This window comes from Parambassis ranga, chromosome 17 (genome assembly GCF_900634625.1).
Source record: "Parambassis ranga chromosome 17, fParRan2.1, whole genome shotgun sequence".
In the NCBI taxonomy this organism is placed as follows: Eukaryota; Metazoa; Chordata; class Actinopteri; family Ambassidae; genus Parambassis; species Parambassis ranga.
Genome location: NC_041037.1, coordinates 7273577 through 7280761, shown reverse-complemented (window position 1 = coordinate 7280761; position 7185 = coordinate 7273577).

The window sequence follows — 7185 nt, the reverse complement described above, 5'->3', positions numbered from 1 at the left end:
TCACTTTATTAATTCAGATTTTTACAGACAAAAAACATGGAGAGCTCATACAATAATGATGATTGATTGTATATTAAACAAAGCACTGAAACAATCACTGGATATATAAATATATAAAATGACATAATTTGTGGCTTTTAGTTATTTTTTAATTAATTTGAATTTAGGATGAGCAATTTTAAAACACCAACATTATACATGTAGTCTGTGTCTATGGGTCATAGCGATTCACGATTGACCCAGGAAACGTAAAATCCTTATTATTCATAATCTATTGATAACAAAAAGTAACATATTTAGTACTTTGGGCATATATATTCATTTGAATGAATTTAATTCATTGTGGTATTAGCACTGGATCTGAGAAGTCAATCCAAATGCAATAATTGTATGGAGTTTCAGTATGGCGTTGCAGTGGTAATATATAGTATGGTGTATGTTTGTAATTCAAAGGGGAGGACATATATTAAAATGCTTGCAAGGAAGCAGTTAGTGTCATCAGCACTCTCAGTTTTCCTTCTGCTTCAGCAACCGAAGTCAGATAGTGACTGACAGCCATGAATCAATGGGTGATGTGAGGGTCAATAAACAAGTGGTTTAATAAGAGGTAACAGGAAAAGCACATCAAACACACCCACACATATGCTGGGATCAGCCATGTTTTTCTGCACAGATTTCCTAAAAATCATCAGTTACACATGACATGTGCAGGAACAGCTATAGAAATGTGCAGTATTCTTATGCTATGCATGGTCTTCTTCCATGCCATTCAACAACAAACAGAACATTTGATCAGTATTCAATTAGCTCAACATGACACCAGCTGACAAATCAACAGCTCCGTTTGTGACTGGCTTTTCTATTTTACATGGGTATATGTGGGCATATGCTTCTCTCCTATAGGCCTACCTATACTTTTTATTCTATGTTTACCTGTTGCAGTTTTATCTGTGAAAAATGGAAAAAAGGGGAAAAGTACAGTAAGTAACTGCTGGACACATCATTCTTGGCACTGTGTTTCTAATGCTGCCAGACGGAACGTGTGAGAAAATGTGCACTTCTCGCTCCTCTCACCTGCTCATTATCTGTGTTAATCTGACTGTCACTGTCTGAACCACAAATGTTATCAGAAAGGAAACATCTCCGCGTGAACGTGGGAGAACACGTCTTTGCCAAACCAGAACATCACATCCGAGGAGCTCATCCAAAGAAAAGCAAAACTACCTTATCAGGCTTCTACCGCTATAGATTCAAGTCAGTAATTACAAATCTCTCTCCGTGCGCAAAACTCATCCAGACGCACTGTTTACGCACGCTTGTTTCACCTATGTCCGCTCTTCATCATGCAGATAGAGAAAGGAAATTAGACTAGACGCTAGAAGCTCGTTCCTGAAGTCGAGAGATTATCATTTCAGTTTATCAATAGGTATCCATTTATAGGCGGTCAAGTCGTGCAGCATTCAGTTTAATCAGATGCATTACGAGAGACACTTCGGTCTATATGTACAACTCAATACGGCTTACCTTGAGGAATGTGCGTCAAATCTCAAAAATCTGCGTCTCCTTGAGCCAATCAAGATCCCAGCAAGTTTCCAAAAATTACAAAGAGAAACTTTTTACACCCTGCTTGTCGCTGACGCCCGAGTGCTGTGTTAGTGATGTCCAGTGGAAGCGCTCAGTGGCTGCGGAGCGCACCGCACACTCTGCATGTTACTGTACGTCTGTGAAGGAGCAGGAGCGTCGGGTCCCCCAAACACAGTGAGCTGTTCTGGTCAATTAATGACGTCAATTATGACTTAATTCATTAGGGTACACTCACGTCAATAGGGAGGGGGGGGGGGGGGGGGGGCAGGAGCACCTTCAAATAAAGCATCTGTAGCCGAAAGAATAACTTCAAGAAAATAAATTAGAGTGACTCACAGTTTGCGCCCCCACTGCAGCGTGTGCTGTGATTGACTATACAGAGGATGCTCTTTGTCAGTGCATGCCTGCAGGTATGAAAACAGAAACACGCTTCACTCCCACCAGGTGTTGGTTTTGGTTATTAGTGTCTGTCCAGCGGGGGTCACCTGCAATATTCATAGTTTTAATGCCTTGGATTGACCTGCTTCTTTAACAATTAAAATCTTGACCTCAGGCTATTTTAAAGCCCAGAGGACTGCGCTGTTGTTTACAACTGTTCACACTTCATCTCTGTTTTCAAGCAAATTAAAGGTGGCTTCAGTGAGATTAGTCTTAGTTCTGCATTCGTTCTGATACATTTAGGGCATAATGTAGGTCTATATTTTGTCCAGAGTAAGGACTCTGTCTTGGTGCCTTAAATTGTGATGTTGTTTCTATTATTGTACTGTCAGGGTGTGATTTACTTGGCTGTGCTGCAGGCCTACAAAAACTCAGACCTAACAAAAACCTTACTTTGTTGGGCTATTAAGGCAGCATGTGTGTGGTTTATTGAAAAAACAACAAATAAAATCTAATATAAATATTTTTGCATATAAATAAAGTGTAGTCCTTGACCATTCACTTGTCTACAAGTGTGGATTTATAGCTTTTTAATACACATGGTTAGCTTGACATCAGAAAAAAAACGATTATGTTATCATAATTAACATAAAAACACACAAATGATGTTTAGTTCCTTACTGAAACAAGCTAAAACATGTGTTTGACATCATATCCTGTAAGAGTTTCTGCTCCCTTCTGCACATCACTTCTCACACTGCAGTGTACAGTGACACATTTCTATTGTACAGCTGCTGTGTGTTGTGGTATACTAGATAGGCTACTGACCTTCAGCTTTGAAGGAGTTGGAGGTGGTTGTACATTTTGTTCACATTTTTATAACCTTTTTTTTTACACAAACCCTCAAAAAGGTCAGGGACACAACAGAAAGCTGTTCAGTGAAGACACACTGCAAACCTACAACAAGTGAAAGCTGAAAGTCAGTCATGATGTTTTCCTCTCAATACACTTTCCAGGAGCACAGGGCCAATACAGCAGAAATATCCGCTGTACACGTTGGAACTAGATGCATTGAATATCTCTCTATAAGTCACTAGTCAGGATGGCATAATATAATATTTATTCTTCTGGAGTCTTTCTAGTCGTTACTAGAATTGAAATTGAAATTCCTTGAGCTCCTCTCCACACATGAGTTTGTAATAAAGAACTTGCCAAAGGGCAGCCAGAGGAGGAGATGGTTAAATCTGAATCTTTATTGTTTCAGCCAAGTGGTTCTTTGTTGGAAATACTGTCACTTCTAGCCCAGTAAATATCCATTTTCAAAAGTATTAGTTACCCCTTCTGGCAATAATGTGCTGCTTTTAATTAGAACTCAATATTGCGTATCTCTCCACATGAACATAAATTAAATCACAGTGGGTCAAAGGCACACATGGTGGCACTTGAAAATTAATTTCGAATTTGTCTCAGAAAATGCAGAACGGGAAACAATCCAGTTTGTCACACCTTGAAAGCAGGGATGAATTATCTTCAAAAGAATTACACTCAGTGAAAATATTGCATTGCATGCCACTTGCTCTCCTTCTTTCCTTCACATGTGAATTCACACACACACACACATATATATATATATATATATATATATATATATATATATATATAAACCAACACACAGATGGAGGCTGGAACAGATTGAGCCAAAGCTTGAGATGAAAGCTCCATTCAAAGTGTAATGGTGTTGTCAACGAATTAATTGTGATAGCCACAGAGGGTAGAGAGAAAGGAACGTTCACGATTAGATAAAACACAGCATGGACATCAAAGTGGTCTGCTGGGAATACCGAATAAGCATTGAGCACAAACTTTACCTTGTGAGGAAAAGCAGCATCCTGCCTGCATATATACAGAGGATCAGGTGGAATATTAAACCGTGTTTATTTGTGCAAACATGTAGTTTAACAGTTCACCTTCATGAGGCATGAGGAGCAGCTGACCTTCACATGCTATGTGTTAGGTTGTGTGGTTGCGTGAAAGGCGCCCTTCCTATTCAAACCCGAGCATCCTTGCATCCTTGCGCTGAAAGCTTTGTTGAGAACTTGTTTGGCAAAGGACTTGCCAAGGACTAGTGTGTTCACACTAAAGATGCAAAAACTGTCCTTCTAAAGGATGTGCAGCAGTATTAGCTGAGTATCTGTGGTGATTTCATATAATAAAATGTAGCTGTTACTCATGAAGCTTTTATGCAACATATTTTGTTGCAGTTCTCCTTTGGATGTATTTGAATTTGTGATCTGGAGATCAACAAACAGCAGTCTAATGGACCAAAAACACCCCACATCAGTACATCATGAGAAGAAAGAGGTCTAAATGTGTTCTTGCTTCCAGCCACATACTGTACCACTGATTGAAGTCACTGCCAGCCCAGTGAGATGAGATTTTTTAAATTCAGCTTAATGGAATTCAGAGCAGGGAAAGACCCACAGAAACCCGTCAGCTGGCATAAACAAAACAAAAAAACAGATTTAACCCTCAGGCATCATTATGGACATTTCTGTCCATTTGGGAATTTTTGCATCTTTTTACCTGGCCACCATTTTGTCTGTGTTGGTGAATATGGCACAAAGACTCTCTCATGACAAAGTTTAATAGGCTATTCAAATTTTAATTTAATCTAATGCATCAATAGAACACTGTGAAACTAATTTACTACCTTTTCATGTCACTAAGGACAAAATGTTTTATGTTTTTCAATTAAAAAAAAAAGTGACATCAAGTAATCAAACTGGCATTTAAAGGGTTAAATTTCCTCAAAAGGCTTTAATGTTTGGTAGCTTTGAGCAGGGCTGAAGTTGTTTAAGAGATTTATGCAGAAAAACACATTAATGTGATAAGTTTTTTTGGAAGTGGACATTTTTTTGTTCTTAATCACACAAAAGGGTAGTAAATTAAAGTAGATGCCTGAGGGTTAAATGGTAGGACACATAAACACATAATGAGCTTACACCGGCCATTATTGCCAGACGCTCAGGTTTAAACTACCACCAAGCCTCCGGCTATCAATTGTATTTGTAGGCAGGAAGACTTTACCTTATTAAGTTTGATGTTGAGGTGCTCAGCAGAACAATTAATGAGAAACAATTAATGTTGGTAGTGAATTCATTGTTAATGCAATTTAGTTTGCAACACCTAGGGCGACACCGTTTGAAAACTCATCTCACATAGTCAATCAACACCAATAGTTTTTATGTATACGTTTAATTACAATTCTTCGCTGCTTGTGCATTTGCTACCGCACGCTCTCTCCAGTAGTTTCTTCATTAAAAATATCTTCATTCTTATTTTGTCATTCCATGATAAAAAATTAAAAACTCCTTTGAAATCTTACATTGAGTAACTCAAAAGTCAAACTACAGCATTTCTGCACACACTTTTTCACAACTGTGAAAAACCTAGTTACTGACCTTTTTGGATTTTTGTGTTGTATTTATTTCATTAACATTCCAATGATCCCCTTCCAGAAGTAGCCTGATCACTTGGAATACCGTAACCTCAACACCACATGCTGTGTGAGATCTAATACATATGTAAATTCAAAAATATAAATGCAGGAGAGATATACAGATACACATTCTCTGATGGTTAGATCAATGAGAGGCAGCGAGCTTGCTATGAAAGCAGTGGTGGAAGGTCTGAATTCTTGCTGTGCTGAGACGGATCAATGCCAGAGAAGAGCTGATAAATGCACTGTCTGCAGATGCCTGTATAAAGATCATTTTACTCATTTGCAACTTTTCTAAATACATAAAAAAGTTCTATACAGGGTGATGCGGGGTAACTGACTGCCAATGATAATGTGCATGATAACATGGTGACTTCTGTTTAATTTTCTGTCTAACGTTTTTGGTCCAGCTTTATCTTAACTGTATTCACGTCATGTTCAGACTTCTGATTTATACATATAAGGAGTGCTGTGAAATTCATTCCTCTGTGTTTTTCTTTGTCGTGTCTGTGTCCGTTGTCAGGTATAAACCTGATTAACTGTGACACAAGAAGGGCACATATTACATTTCTTTGACTTCCACACTTCACACACACACATACAAACGATTCCATGCCTGGCAATAACTCACTTTCTCTTTAAACCCTCCAGTTATATGCTTTACATTAATCATCATGTAGCTACAGCTGCAGAATGTAGTTGACATTCATAAGAATTTGTCAACCAAACCTGAATCACCACTGAAAACATCAAATGTAGGCTGACTGCAAATGCTGCTGCAGTTTCCTATAATGATTCACTTTATCTACACACGTGCTGGGGTTTTCCAGTGGAGGCAAACTGAGATCAGGCAGCAGATCAAAGGCTAATGACTAAGTCGACCCTGCTACACATTGTAAAATGCAGGGAAATACATTCAAATATATTTCTTAATTAATACAAAGCAGAATGAAAGGGCCTAGGAAGGACATAAACATAACATTTGCATAACCCTATTACTCTCCTGAAACCGTTGTTGGACATGCTTCCTCCATTTTTTATCTTAAACAACTTTTTGTTTTATGCACTTTTGTTGTATTAAAAGTTTGATCTCACTGCTGTGTTTAAGTCACAGTAAAAAAAACAAAAAAAAAAAAAACGGCCAGAGCCCGAGTTACATCAGTTCAGCTTCATTAGTTCCATCCATCCCATGAACCCTCTTTTTAAGTAATATAAAGCAGAGACGGGAAAATATCAATATGTAATCACCAAAGGCCAAAATATGACACCATCAAGCCGCACAAAGATTGCACAAATGTGACAGCTGTGGGATGGTTTCCTCCTGGTTTGTCCTAGTTCCACTACAATCAATGGCACTATGATATGCTGCTCTTTGGAGTCAGGCTTAAAAGCCATAAAAAAATAAATAAATAAATACTGAGAACACAGAAATGTGTTCACCTCTGGAGGAATACATCAACATCACCAACAAAATATTACAAAGTGAACTTTAATATGAAAATTTTCAGTGTGTGCATCATGGTTATCTTCAGCCACCATGTACTTTGGCTATCTCTACTGCCATCTGCAGGACAAATTAAACATCTGTGCTGCCATAAAGCTGCTCCTCTTAATGTCCAAGCAACCTTTCCTGCCGGCAAGAGCACAAGCACCATCAACTTTTAGTTTTACATCCAAGAACAGACGTCTGTCTGTCTGTCTGTCTGTCTGCAGTATGGGTTGTA